Consider the following 15,949-nt stretch of genomic DNA (forward strand, 5'->3'; position numbering starts at 1 on the left):
CCATCACACACCCTCTTTCTGGGCCATCTCCCCATGTCCATAGCTTCATCCACCAACGTCCTCATGAATGCAGATCTCCAGTCTGGGCTGCCTCTTGAGCTCAGGGTTAAAAATCCATCCGTTCACAAGCCATTTCTACCAGGCTGCCCATCAGGACCCTCCGAGGCTCACAGCACCTGGGGGGAGCAGTAGCCTTCTCTGAATCCTTGAACATCCAATCTTTATGTGCAGGATCGTAAAACACATTGTGTGCGGCAGTCAGATTTCCTTCTTAGGCGAATGAGATGGAAGTGCAGTTTTCAGGATCCAGGAAAGGTATTTCTGCCTTTGGGTGTAGGCTCAGTTGCAGTTGCATGTTGTTGCCACGAGAGGACACTATGTATTCTGCTAACAGATTCTGAGCTGTTAAAGCTGCTTTAATAACCTGGGCAGAGAATGTTTTAAGATCTAGTCTCTTGGTAATTTTCAAGTATACGATACTTGTATATTATTAACTAGAGTCACCATGCTGTAAAATAAATTTACTCATCCTGTCTAACTGAAACTGTACCTTTTGACCAACATCTTCCCATGCTAAAGAACTAGTGATGAATGAATGTAACTTGGGAGAGGTCATGCTATTCGGATTGTTTGTCCACTATATGGGGGTTAAGACCAAAATTTTTGTGCATGCCTGTGGCCACCGATTCAGGTTAGTGATGCAGTCTGTGAGGGATCATCATCTCTTCTTCCTGAATAATGTACAGTGTCTGACTATTGCCAGACAGGGAATCTGTCCATTTGCCTTTATAAATAAAATATCTTTGAAAGCTATTCCAATATTTGTTAAACCCTAAATAGGAACCCCTTTTGTGCCCTCCTACCCTGCCTCAGGGATCGATAGCTCAAGTGCTTTCTGGGGGCATCTTTCTCAATTCTGTTCTTTGGAATGGCTAAAGGAATAGGAGTAGAATGTTCTGCCCATTTATACTAGTTTTCTAAGGATGCCATAACAAAGTACTAAAGTGCCAAACAACAGAAATTTACTGTCTCACAATTCTGGAGGCTAGAAGTTCAAGATCAAGGTGTCATCAGGGTTGGTTTTTTCTAAAACTCCTGTCCTTGGCTTGCAGGTGGCCGTCTTCTCTCTGTCTTCACATGGTCATTCCTCTGTATGTGTCTGTGTCCTAATCCCCTCCGCTTTTAAGGACAACAGTCATGTTGGATTAGGGCCCACCCCAATGACCTCATTTTGCCTCCGGAAAGGCCTTACCTCCAAATACAGTCACATCCTGGAGTACAGGGGTGTTTAGGACTTCAACTTACGAATTTGTGGGGGGAGGAACACAATCAGCCCATAACACCATTTTGTCTAATTCTCTAATGCAAAATATACTGGTGACATATTCACGTAACTTTTTCTTCTGGTTGGTTTTTAGGGGTAGATTAGAAACTCTAAACAATTTTCCCACATCTACCACCCCCTTCAGTAGAGTATTTAACTGCAAATGTTGAGCCAAGAGAGTTGAAAGCTCAGGTAGAAGAAGAATAAGATGAAAGATCAAAAAAGTAAAAGGCAAAGCAGAATGGATGAAAACCTCGAGTCCAACTCAACCCGATCAAGATATGGTCTCCTCATCGAGTTTGTGAGGAAGGCAGGGAGTAGAGAGAGAAAGTCTGGAGATTATAACAATGGGGGGGGGGGAGTTAAAGGTGTACCATGATGTTGTATTAAAATGAATTGAAAAAAGAAAGCATGTATGGCAGCCATGGGGGTGGGTTGCTCAGCTCTTCCTTCAAGAAGGGGTCCATGATAAGGACCCAAATGAAGGACAGGTCAGCAACTGCACCTGGGGGTCCCACACCCTGAGCATGCAGGAACCAGAGCCCGGCCCTTCCTCCCTCCCTCCACAAGACCCTACAATGGGTAGTCCTGGTCAGGGGTCCCCAGTGACCCCATGTGACTCTGCACTGTGAGGCTCTGCTGGCTCCTTTCACACAGGGAGATCGTGTGGCATCTGACCCCTCTGCCTGACCCGCTCCCTTCACAGACACTTCCCCCAATCCGGGACATCTCCTGTTTCATCTTGACATTTTCTCTCAAAGGACCCAAACTAACAGTGTCCAGGCTTTGGTAAAATGTTAATATCCAAATCTATGTGACAGTAGAGCTCAGATTAATCCAGAACTGGCCAGTAGAGCCAGATGCCTTTATAAATAGACCCCTGTCTGGTCGGGCACAGTGGCTCATGCCTATAATCCTAGCACTCTGGGAGGCCGAGGCGGGAGGATCACTCAAGGTCAGGAGTCTGAGACCAGCCTGAGCAAGAGCAAGACCCCATCTCTACTAAACACAGAAAGAAATTAATTGGTCAACGAAAAATATATAGAGAAAATTAGCCGGCCATGGTGGCACATGCCTGTAGTCCCAGCTACTCGGGAGGCTGAGGCAGGAGGATCACTTGAGCCCAGGAGATTGAGGTTGCTGTGAGCTAGGCTGGTGCCACGGCACTCTAGCCTGGGCAACAGAGTCAGACTCTGTCTCAAAAAAAAAAAAAAAAAAAATTAAATAAATAAATAGACCCCTGGCCTTTGAGACAAAAGTCCTAACAGGTGGGAAATGGTAGGACAAAGAGATCAACTTCTAAGATACACTGATTTAAAATAAACCTTTGGATTAGCTATTTCCTTAGTCTCTCCTGTCCATTTTTAACTAAGTGAAGTTTCTGGTTTGAATTTCATTTTCTAAGTAGACCTCTCCACAGAAGAAAGGAAAGTTCTCAACCTCCAGTCCTTAGCTAGGCCTATCTTTGCCCCAAAAGTAATAAAACTGGGAATTTACTTTCCAAACAAGGTTTTGTGGCTTTGGTTACTGAAAACCTGTCAGAGGCAGCTCAATGTAGTGGCTCAGAGCACGAACCAGTCTATAATTAGTCAGCCCCAGGGCTGTACGTGGTTCTTCCAGTTTCCGTGTGACCCTGGGATAGTTATTTATGCTCCTGTGCCTCAGTTTCCTTATCCATAAAACTGGGTAGTTCTATTACTGATTACCTCCTGAGGTTGATGTATGAGTTAAAAAAAGACAACGCACATAAAGTGTCTGACATCAATCAGCACACAGGTTTTTTTCACTGTTATCAATAATCTGACTAGCCCATGACAAGGACCAAAGGAACTAAGATGATGTTGTTGAATGGAAATATTAATACAATGCAAATGCACATGAAATTTTATATTTCCTAATAGTTACATTTTTAAAAGTGGAAATAAACAGGTGAAATTAACTTGAATAATGTGTTTTATTTAATCTGATATATTCAAGATATTATTTCAACATGTAATCAATATTTTAAAATTATTAATTTATATATTTTAAGTTCTTATATTTAATACTAAGTCTTTGAAATCCAGTGCACATTTTACATTAATGCACATCTTGGTTCAGATTAGACACATTTCCAGTACTCAATAGCCACATGTGGCTAAGGGCAGCCTATCAAAGAGAGCAAGCAGGGCTGGAGTCTCAAACCAAAGAAGATACTTAGGGCATAGCATTGCCAAATCCAAACCTTGGTCCCTAGAATGACACTCATATATCATGAATACTACACAAATGTCCACTATCATTATTTTGTGTTAAATGATTAAGGCTCTGTTGACCAGATCAGGGAGTCAAATCCAGATCCTTCATCTCAGAAAGGTCCACAGCCTTGACCGTGAATATCTGTTTCCTCTCCCACAATGTCTTCCTTCTTGCTTCCTCTTTTACATCTCTTTTATAAGAACAACTTTTTTTCTTTCTTTTCTTCTTTTTTTTGGCATATTTTTAGTGAGATAAAATTTAGCACTATAAATTGCATAATTCAGTGACAAAGTATTTTCACAAGGTTGTACACCATCACCACTATCTTAAATGCAGAATATTTTTATCACCCCAAAAAGAAAACCCCATACCCATTAGCAGTCACTCCCTATTCCCCAATCCAGGTTCTGGCAACTACTAATCTACTTTTTATCTGTATGGTTTTGCCTATTCTGTTAATTCCATCTAAGTGGAATCATATGATATATGGCCTTTTGTCCAAGGACAATCTTTTCTATATTTAGTCCTACCAGATGGTAGGTGTTCAGCCAATATTCATTGATCAGCTGGGGCCTCTCCAACTCAGGAGCCTCTCTTTCCTTCAAAAGTATCTCAGCTTTGTTATTGAGCTTTGAGTTAAATGGCTTTGTTCAAGCCAGATTTTAGGTTTTTCCTAGACACATTCGTCAAACCTTGATGGACCAAGGAGAAAAACAGATTAATCTTTAAATGTCACCTTTCCTCACAAAATAAGCACTATAGACTCTTGTTATTCACTTCTGGACCAACTGGTCTTCTATTCTCTTTGAGTCATTGGGAAAGGAAAAGCATTGATCTTCCAGCAGTAAAACAGCTGCAGAGAATCACCCTCTCCATATTAATGATACTTTCTGATTGGAAACAACCTACTCCATCCATGGACTCTCAGATTTTTTTCCTCTTTGTTCACAAAATTCTATAGCAATTTCTCCCTCATCACACATCTTTTGCCTGTGCTTTCTTTCTCATTTGCCAGTTATCTTTCTCCAAAGAGATTTCCCTACAAAGAAGCTTTGAACATGGAGGCAATTTGAGGGCTGCAACCAGGACCAAGTCCCACAACCTAGAAGTGGTTCACAAAACTTTCTGCCTCTGTTCTCTGAAAGTTTATAAACTCTTGGGATGATTCAATTTCTCTCTTTAGCTTTATATTTTTTAAAGCTAGAATATTTAAACAATTCAATCTAGGAAAAGGTTCTTTGTTTCAGCAGTTTTTTCATCTGTGCGTGTGGATGCACCCACTTTCCACTGGCTTATAAACATTACTTTTTGTAGCCTGTGAAGTTTTTAAAATTGCAAGATAGGCCGGGCGTGGTGGCTCACGCCTGTAATCCTAGCACTCTGGGAGGGCGAGGCGGGTGGATTGCTCCAGGTCAGGAGTTCGAAAACAGCCTGAGCAAGAGCGAGACCCCGTCTCTACTATAAATAGAAAGAAATTAATTGTCAAACTAATATATATAGAAAAAATTACCAGGCATGGTGGTGCATGCCTGTAGTCCCAGCTACTCGGCAGGCTGAGGCAGTAGGATTGCTTGAGCCTAGGAATTTGAGGTTGCTGTGAGCTAGGCTGATGTCTCGGCACTCACTCTAGCCTGGGCAACAAATTGAGACTCTGTCTCAAAAAAAAAAATTTGCAAGACAGTCTATAGTCATGGTTGGGGGAACTATCAATCCCCTAAAAGGGACTTAAATAAAATGTTTAAATAAAGTTTTAAAATCACCTTTAAAACAGAAAAACTGAAATGGAACTTCCCTCCTATTTTACAGATGAGGAAGCTAAAGCCCAGAGAAGTAGAACTGCCAACGGAAGGTCACTATTGGTGGTAAGGCAGACTAGATCCCAGGTCTCCTGGCTTTCAATCTACTGAGCTTTACATTTTGTTTTGAGGCTTGCCAACTATAGACAATCTTCCTAGGGAGAAAGAATTAATTTAATTAATTTCAAAATTAATTAATTTTGGAAAATAAGGAACTTTATAGCTGCAGTCTCCAACCCCCAGGCCAGGGACCAGAGCCTGTCACAGGGCCACACAGCAGGAGGTGAGTGGCTTGGAAGCAAGAAAGCCTTCATCTGCATTTATAGCCATTCCCCATCGCTTGCATCATCACCTGAGTTCCACCTCCTGTCAGATGACTGGCATCATAAGATTCTTATTGGAGCACGAACCCTACTGTAAACTGCATGTGAAGGATCTAGGTTGCACACTCCTTATGAGAATCTAATGCCTGATCATCTGAGGTGGATCTGAGGTGGTGATGCTAGTGCTGAGGAGCAGCTGCAAATACAGATTATCACTAGCAGAGAGATTTGACTGCACAATAAATGTAATGCTCTTGAACCATCCTGAAACCATGGCAAAATTGTCTTCCATGAAACTGGTCCCTGGTGCCAAAAAGGTTGGGGACCACTGCATTAGAGGACCTTCAAATATTCCTACCTTGTGCTCCAAAGCTGGGCAGTTACAGCACAGAGCTTAGGGCATCTGAGGAACAGTGATGCAGGAGGAGACCAGTGAACAGAAAGGAGAGCGTGAGTGGGAAGCCCTGCTTTCTCCTGGGGTCATCCCTTGCTCTAAGAAGAGGTGTTTGAGCTTACAAACCCACAGCCCAAGCCCTGGACTGGCTGTGACCTCAGGACAGGGTCTCCTGTGGCTACTTCCTAAATGTTGGTGCTGCCTTACTCCACACATCCTCTCGCTATTTCACATGTCTGATATTGGCTTTTTCCAATTCCCAAAGTTATGTGAAATGGGGGACACTGGGAATGATATGTAAGGTGAAAATATCCAATCATTTTCCTTCTGAGAGCAGCAGAACTTTTCTAATGCTCTTCCTAGTGCTAGTTTTCCATAAATACTAATTTGCTCAAAGCTATTCTAGTAAAGTTTTTTGGAAAGGCTGCCAGAACCTTTCTGGTACCTGGTATAGAGTTTCAGGAGTTTTTGTTCTAGTCCCTTGAAAAACCTGATATTAGGGTCATACTGCCCTACTCATCCCTGAAATATCAGTTAACATCATTATCTGCAAATATTTATTTACATTCTGCTGCCAATCCTGTTTCCTATTTCAGAAATCCCACCTTATTTTTGTAGCATAAGTCTGAGACTTTTACATAGGATTATGTCTTATCCAAGTTCTTTTGTTTTTTTTAATGGTAGAATACACATAATATAAAGTTTACCATCTTAATAATTTTCAAGCCAGATTTTAGGTTGACCCTATAGGTTGACCCTTCCTTTAATAATTAAGGGTATAGTACAGTGGCATTAAGTACATTCATATTGTTGTGCAACCATCACCACCATCCATTTCCAGAACTCTTTTCTTCTTACAAAACTAAAACTTTGTTTAGACAATAACTCCCCATTCTCCACTTCCCCCAGTCCCTCATAACCATCATTCTACTTTTTGTCACTGAATGCAACTACTCTAGGTACATATATAAGTGAAATTATAGCTTTTGTCCTTTCGTGACTGGTTTATTTCAGTTAGCATAATGACTAGGTTCATCCATATTGTAGCATGTGTCAGAATTTCCTTTCTTTTTAAGGCTGAATATGTACACCACATTTTGCTTACCCAAATACGGTACTTGGGTTGCTTCCATCTTTTGGCTATTGTGAATACCGCTGCTATGAACCATGGTGTACAAATATCTCTTCAAAGTCCCTGCTTTCAATTCCCTGGGATATATACCTAGAAGTGGAATTGCTGAATCACATGGTAATGCTATTTTCAATTTTTTGAGGAAGCACCACATTGTTTTCCACAGGGGCTAGACCATTTTATGCTCTCACCAACAATGCATAAGAGTTCTAACTTCACCAACACCTATCCTTTTGTTTTTTTTAATAGTACAGGTTGAGTATCTCTAATCCAAAAATCTGAAATCCAAAATGTTACAAAACCAAAACTTTTCAAGCACCAATTTGGTGCTCAAAGGAAATGTTCATTGGAGCATTTCAGATTTCGGGTTTTCAAATAAGGATGCCAACCAGTAAACAAATACGTCAAAATCCAGAAAAATCTGAAATCCAAAACACGTCTAATCTCAAGCATTTCACATAAGGAATACTTAGGCTGTAGCCATCCTAATGGGCGTGGGGTGGTCACATTCCATTTGTCTGCTTTGAACTGTCACCATTCCTGCCATTTGGAAAGCACAGCTGTAATGTTATTAGTGTTCATTTCCTTTGAGAGGCAGCCCAGGCAGTGAAAAGGGCACAGATTGTGGTCCCACAAGTCCTGGGTTCTGGGGTCTCACTGTGAGACCCTGAACAAAGAAGAACTTTGTCCAGGCCTCAGTGTCCTGTCCTCTGGGGGGAACCAGCTTGATACTCAGCCATGCTCCAACCCCTTAGCTGAAACTTAGACCCCGACACATTTTAAGTAGAGTTCCCCTCCTACACGGGAGTCACTATATTCGATATTTTTGTTGGTTTTTGTTTGTTTGTTTGGTTGGTTGGTTGGTTTTTTGGTCTCATTTTGCTGTCCCTGGAATTGGGTTCACGCCCTGAGAATAGGTGGGGGGGGGGGGTCTTCGAGTCTAGGGAACCACAGAGATGAGGAGCCTCCCGAGGCCTAGAGAGGGCGCCTCGGCAGCGGTCGCGGGCTGCACTTCCGGCCTTTGTGTGCCAGCCACAACGCGGCCTGCGGTGGCTCTGTGCTGGGCGGTCCGGCTCTTGGCCGAGTGCCCTGTGTGGCGTTGCTCAGGGCTTCCAGCGCTGAGGCGTCTTCCCCAAGCCCAGCGCCAGTCTCGGCCAGTTCGGCCCGGGGCGCCACGTCTCGCTCTTCCTTTGTGCCCACAGCCGACCGGGAAGACCAAACAGGCGGGGTGAGAGGGCGGGGGTGGACACCACGGCTCGACCTCCCACTTCAGGCTTCCTCCGAGCAGCCCAGCTGCAAGCCGACCTCGCTCCCTCCCGAGTCCATTTTGAAAACGACCTTGTTTGAACTGGAAAACGCACTCTGCATCTCTCGATTTCCATTATTCTTAAACGTGCACTTAATAGCCCCAGCGCTGGGTTAGGTGTAGAGGAAATGAAGATTCAGACAAGATTCTTGCCTTTTCCAGGATGGGACACTAGCTAGGGTACTGGTCCTGGCGTAGTTTTTAAAGAGAGAAATGCAGGTGAAGCGCTTCTGGGCAGGGATCAGGGAAGACTTCTGCAAAGCAGGGGGTATTGGAAGGAGAGGTAAGAATTGGATCTGTGAAAATGCTCTACTATCTAAGAAGAATGTTCCAGATAGAGCTCGAGCAAAAGCACAAAGGTGAAAAAGAACTGCAGAGGTAGTGCTAAATATTTCAGTACCATGCTGATAAATGTTTATTCTCTGCTGGGTAGTGGAGATTAAAGGATATGTGACTGCACATTCCTTCAGCTAAAAATAGCCAAGCCCCTTAAAAAATAAAATTTAAAACTTCTGGGTTTGTTTTCTAGAGAGAGTATAGCAGAATGAGAACTGACTGCCATGTAATGGCCAAATTAACCTTTCTGACCCTCATCAAAATGAAAACAAGCATCATGATATATACTTTTAAAAAATAAATATACTTTTGTAATCCTTTTTGCAAAATCACTTTTTAATGACATATTTCCATGTGATTTGGAATTTAACCTGCCATAGACCCTTTCAAAAGTCTCATGGACTCAAGGCATACCAAAAAAATAAAAAATAAAAAGACATACCTCCAGAAAACATGCTGATAATCACTGAGAGAACCAAAATTGTCTCCATTTATAGAATCTCTGCCTTATTTTCCCTTTCTTGGGAATTAAAGGAGATTGTTTTCCTTTGTTTTTTGTCTCTGGGGGGAGAGAACCAGACAGGTCTTTTTTCCTATGAGCAATTATTAAACTCATTTTCCTTATGTATTTCTGTTTGGAAGCCCCTGCCCCAGCACTCAAAATAAGATCAAAGCTAATAGGGTTGGGGCAGACTCCTCAAAACTGTGTATATTTGTAACCAGAACTTCAAGAAATACAGTAATAATCTTAATTAAAGATGGACAGTTAAAAAGACATCGAATTCCTAATAAATAAAAGAATATTACAGTTGCCTTAAAAAAGTAAAAGAGGGCCAGTGCGGTGGCTCACACCTGTAATACTAGCTCTCTGGGAGGCCGAGGCGGGCGGATCGTTTGAGTTCAGGAGTTCGAAACCAACCTGAGCAAGAGCGAGACTCCATCTCTACTATATATAGAAAGAAATTAATTGGCCAACTAATATATATAGAAAAAACTTAGCCAGGTATGGTGGTGAATGCTTGTAGTCCCAGCTACTCAGGAGGCTGAGGCAGCAGGATCTCTTGAGCCCAGGAGTTTGAGGTTGCTGTGAGCTAGGCTGACACACGGCACTCACTCTAGCCTGGGCAACAAAGTGAGACTCTGTCTCAAAAAAAAAAAAAAAAAAAAAAGTAAAAGAGAAGGTAGCTTGGTGGAAGGGCTATGTGGAAAGGTTGAGGCTATTGAGTTAGAGAGACATGGGAAAGTACAGAAAGGTTCAGGCAACTGTACAATAAGCCTTTCCGAAATAAAGCCTGTGACCATCTGAGCAAACAGGAGGGAAGGTGGATGTGTACAGTACTGAATTTCCCTGCAGCCTGCTGAATTCAGCTTTGTTGGAGAGCTTTGCTTTCAGGTACTGTTGCTTAGTGGCACAAAACATTAACATACTAAGAAAACTTCTATATGAAACAAGAAGATTTAACATTATACTAGTATCATTCCCTGTTTGCCAAGTGCATATGAGCTAATTCACACTCCACAAACACAAAGTCTAGCTAAACTGTATCTGGTCATTGTTTTATTTGGATCCTTTTATAACCCCCTCAAACTACATTTTTCTTAATTTCTCAGGAGAAGACACCATGGATAATTTTTGCTTCTGTAGCAGAGATGCGCAGTTATCAAAACTGAGAAGACAAGTGGGGAGGAAATGGAATAGGATGTGTGAGATTGAAATATATGCAGTGTGGACAGTCCTCAAGTTACAAGAGCATAATTTACAGCCGTTCTGTTAAGTGTGTTGGCCAGTTGCTACCTACCCTCTTTCCCTTCCCCCAACACACACACACACAGAGACACACACACAATCCACCACTCCTGAAGGCTGTGATCAGCAACCAAGAGTTAAGGCTCGGGCTGGGTGGGCACAGTGGCTCACACCTGTAATCCTACACTCTGGGAGGCCAAAACAAGAGGATTGCTTGAGCTCACCAGTTGGAGACCAGCCTGAGCAAGAGCAAGAAACCGTCTCTACTAAAAATAGAAAAATTAACCCAGGCATCATGGCACGAGTTTGTAGTCTTAGCTACTTGAGAGGCTGAGGCAGGAGGATCACTTGAGCCCAGGAGTTGGAGGTTGTAGTGAGCTATGATAACACCACTGTACTCTACCCGGGGTGACAGAGGGAGACTCTGTCTCGAAAAAAAAAAAAAAAAAAAAGAAAGAGTTAAGGCTCAAGGATATATCTGATCCGGCATCTATTCATTACCAGCTGCTTCCATGTCCCTCAAGAAAAACGTGTCCCCTCTTTCTTCACTTATTCCTTAGGAAACTGTCCTTTTTCCTCTCCCCCTACTTCATTCCATTTGTGAATTTTTAAAAGGCAATAATCATGCCTGATTTGATCAATAATAATCCAGAGAAATAACCGTACCAAGAAAAGACAAGAGCATCTAAGTATTGAAGTGAAATTACAGGGCTGCTATCAGCATCTTAATCGTTTGAAAGGCCAGATACCTCATTCAGAAACTCCACAGATGTAATCTCTTTCTTCAGTAATCCTCCACTCTTCAAATACTAGCATCCAAAATGAATAAAAGTGTTCCTAAGCCAATTTTATTGTTTTTCTTTTCTACTTAGATGCTAGATTTGCAATAATGTTCTCTACTATTGTTCACTGCTCATAAAGAGCGTTTCGTCTATGTTTTAGCTATGTTTTTGTGAGAGCATAATTAATGTCTAGAACATTGTTTCATTGAGAAAAAGAGCTCCAAATTCCCGATAGCCCATCTATAAATGAACTATTGGAGTATAATACCATAATGTTGCATGTTAGAGATAACCATTTATATGTTAGGATTTTAGTTTTCTAATATTTTACTGTTGTACAATCATTTTTCTTCAACCCACACTTATTGGCTTCTTGCTAATGTTTTGAGACATGACACTTTTAATCATTCTGCATGGAAATATTTCTACAATGTATGATGCCTTCCTGTGTGTAATGATTTAACTCATTTTTACTGACTCTGTCAACAGTATGAACATCCTTCACACAAAGAAGTCCTCAGAGCTCTTCGGCCTTACACTGAACAGTCTGACCTACATAACTTTCTTCATTTCGCTGTACATTTCTTTTTAAAGGAAAAGTAAACAATCCTCATAAACTCAGATAATTTGCCCAATTGAACATGAATCTTGCTTTCATGTCAGTTATTATAAGTCTCTGAAGGTTTTAAATTAAAGTTATTTCTGAGTGACTCAGGAATTCTGAATTTGTGTAACATGCCATCCTTGACACAACCCCTTCCACAAACCATTTTTTAAAACATGGTTTGAAACAAATGTTTACTTTGTAATGTTTGAAGAGGAACTCGAAGCCTGTTTAAAAAATAAAAACAAACTTTATCCTTTGCTTAGGCCTTAGCTCTTATTTCTTCAAACCTAATTGCAGACTGCCTTGATGCTTCTTACCCTGTTTATGTAGTAAATGTATTTACAAGAATGAAGTGATTCATACACACTTTTTTCCAATTTCCTTTTGGGCAGCAATTATAAAACATGCAGTTCATGGATCTACTCTCTCTGCTGCCATCCCTTGTCTCTCCTGGTCTCACTTGGAACAGAAAAGGGCCCACTTTCTGGCAGCAGGTCTGTAATTCCAGTCTGTTCTCACCCCATGGTTCTGCTGCTGGAAAGGTGGTTCTGGAACACACATCAAGGATGGTTGGTCTTTCAGGGAAGTTGGCTTCCCAAGGGCTCCATATGTGATAGAACATTACCCAGTAATCAGAAATGTTATGACCTAAAGGATCCTTCCCATGCCATAAGCCTGTTGGTGAGCCTTGATTTTTAAACAGGGACATGAAATTTGTCCTCCCACCTCATTAGAAACTCAGTGAGAAAGGACATATGAATGCACTGTGTAAACTATAAAACACGAACCTGGGTAAGAATAGCCACGACATATGACGCACTGACTAGGAACCAGGAAGGGTACTGGATGCTGGATGCTTGAGAGCCATGAATGCTATCACTTTTAAAATTCAGAACAACCCTGCAAGGTTGGGAATATCATGCCTCCCTGAGAAAACTGATGTTCAGGGAGCTGCCAAAGTCCAGCAGCTACAAAGTCGCAGGGTAGAGTCAGTTTGGCCACAGCCCAAGCTCCCTTCACTAAAATCCTGCTCCAGATGTAGGCTCTTATTTTCCTCTCTATCAAGGATGAAGGCAAGGGTAGTGTTTAAAGTCCATAAAGAACAGCGGGTGGGGTGACAGATAGATAGTGAGCTGCTTCTGCATGGCTGGCTAAGAAGCACCCCAACCCTCCACAACCCCACACTGCAGAACAGGCCCCAGGCCATCAGGAGGACCCATAGGCTCTATACATTTTGGGTAGGTTTGCTGCATTATGTGAAAAAAGAAAATGAAGATGTTTAAGGGAAGAGAGTGGTATGATATTGCATTCAGGAGACAGCCAGAGATGGTGGAATATTCTTTACAGGAAGTTCTACCTTCCTCATATTATCAAGTAGATATACAAATGACAAATCATGTGGAAATCCAGAAAAGCTTGGTTACTTTTTTGAAAACAGCTAAGCAATAACAAAACAAGATAAAATTATAAGAAATGCAGAAAAGTCCTTTTCCACAGGTGCCAAATGGTCTTCTTCAGGTTTGGGGGAACAGTTTGACTTATACGCTGGACACAACCATATATTTTATGTATTTATTTATTTATTTTGAGACATAGTCTCACTCTGTTGCCTGAGCTACAGTGCCATGGCATCAGCCTAGCTCACAGCAACCTCAAACTCCTGGGCTCAAGAGATCCTTCTGCCTCAGCCTCTCAAGTAGCTGGGACTACAGGCACGCACCACCACGCCCGGCTAATTTTTCTATTTTTAGTAGAGATGGGGTCTCACTCTTGCTCAGGCTGGTCTCGAACTCCTGACATCAAGTAATCCTCCCTCCTCGGCCTCCCAGAGTGCTAGGATTATAGGCGTGAGCCACCACGCCTGGCCCACAAACATATATTTTATTCATTAGAAAAATCCTGGACCTCTTTCCTTCTGCTCCAAAATGGCCCGGCTGCCTTCAGAATCCATCTCCCTTCAGCAGCACCCTGCCCCCCCACCCCCAACATCCTTTCCCTGTCAGATCTCCTGCTTCTGGATCCCTCTCAACCCCTTTCTTGAGTACCACTCGTTTTGATGAAGCCCACTCATCAATAAACTTCCTGAAACAGAGTGCCTGTGGGGTAAATATTTTGTTACCATGCATATGTGAAAATGTCTTTTTTTGCTCCCCTCATAATTATTTTTTAGTTTAGGTATATCATTTCTAGTTTGGAAATTATTTTCCCTTGGAACTGTTGCCATTAAGAAGTCCAACAGCATTCTGATTCTCACCCTGTATCTGAGACCTCTTTTTTATTTCTGGAAATCTTTGAGTCCTAAAACTTCACATCAATGAGTCCATTTGTTTCTTTCCTATTCATTTTGCTGAGCATTCAGGGTGGGCTGTACATCTTCATTTCTGAGAAATTTTCTTAAATTATTTTATTGATAATTTCTCCCACTTCATTTCTTTTCTGTTCTCTCTTTCCAAGATTCCCAAAATTCAGATGTCAACCCACTGGGATGATTCTCTGATTTTTGTATGTTTTTCACTCATATTGTTCATCTCTTTGTCTTTTCCTTCTGTTTGCTGATATATTTATTTAACCCTCTCCTCTACTGAATTTTTCATTTTTGCTCTCTCTCTCTTTTTTTTTTTTTTTTTTTTTTTTTTTTTTTTTTTTTTTTTTTTTTTTTTGAAGCAGGTTCTGGCTGCGTTACACAGGCTGGAGCACAGCGGCATCAGCCTAGCTCACTATAACCTCAAACTCCTGGGCTCAAGCGATCCTCCTGCCTCAGCCTCCTGAGTAGCTTCAGCTACAGGTGCACACCACTGCACCCAGCTAATTTTTCTATTTTTTGTAAAGACAGGGTCTCAGTCTTGCTCAGGCTGGTCTCGAACTCCTGGTCTCAAGCAATACTTCCCACCTCAGCCACCCAGGGTGCTAGTGTTACAGGCGTGAACCACTACACTTAGCCTGCTCTCATATTTTCCATTTCCAAGATGTTCCTTTTGTTTTCTGAATGTTCCTTTCATACTGTGTTTCCCCGAAAATAAGACCTACCCATAAAACAAGCCCTAGCAGAATTTCTAAGCATTTGCACAATATAAGCCCTACCCCAAAAATAAGACCTAGTGATGGACGTGGCTACGCAGCGTATCTGCACAACCCAGGCATTTCGTCGCAGAGCGGTAAAGAAGACGAGCAGCCCTTCTCATCTGCCCCATCGTGACAGCTACTATCCCAGAGGTGACCAGAAAGGTGCGGGCAGCCCCACCAACAAGGTCGGCTACCCCTGTCAGGTCCCAACCATCCTGTGTGTGCTGCAAGCTGAGGCTTTGAGGGGAAAATAACACATCCCCTGAAAATAAGCCCTAGGGTGTGTTCTTGAGGAAAAATCAATATAAGACTCTGTCTTATTTTTTGGGGAAACACGGTAGTGCATCCTGCAATTTCTTCTCATACCTCAGAAGACATTAACTGCGTGCTTTTTGTGACGTGTTTTCTTTTGCTCTTTGCATCCTCATGGTTTCCTGGTTTTCCTCTTGTTGTGGCCTGCTGTTATATAAATAGCCCAAAGATAGACCCTGCGTTGTTTTCTTCAGAGCCATCTGGGGCCCTTAGCTCAAAGCACGCCAGCCAACACTAAGCTCGAATTCTCACACAACCAATTGCTTTAAAGATAACACAAATAAGTATATTTTTAGCTATTTCAAGCCTGCCAGCTTTGCACACCCTGCAAATACATGCAACATCTTCTAGCCACAGATAAGACAAACCGTGGGGCTATCAAAGCCCCCAAACCACTGCTGTGCTCCTATGTTCCCTGACCCAGACACTCCCCACCTTGCTGCTGGACACATAAGCCTCCTCTCCAATTCTCCTCTCCCCAGAGGACAGTCCCTTGCTCTGCTCCCCTTCTGGGGGCTGGCAGGTGCCACAGCTCTCTCTGTGAGGTCTCCTGCTGAGAGGGACTTTCGCCTTTCCTGTCAAGACTCCT

Source organism: Microcebus murinus, chromosome 19 (assembly GCF_040939455.1).
Source record: "Microcebus murinus isolate Inina chromosome 19, M.murinus_Inina_mat1.0, whole genome shotgun sequence".
NCBI lineage: Eukaryota > Metazoa > Chordata > Mammalia > Primates > Cheirogaleidae > Microcebus > Microcebus murinus.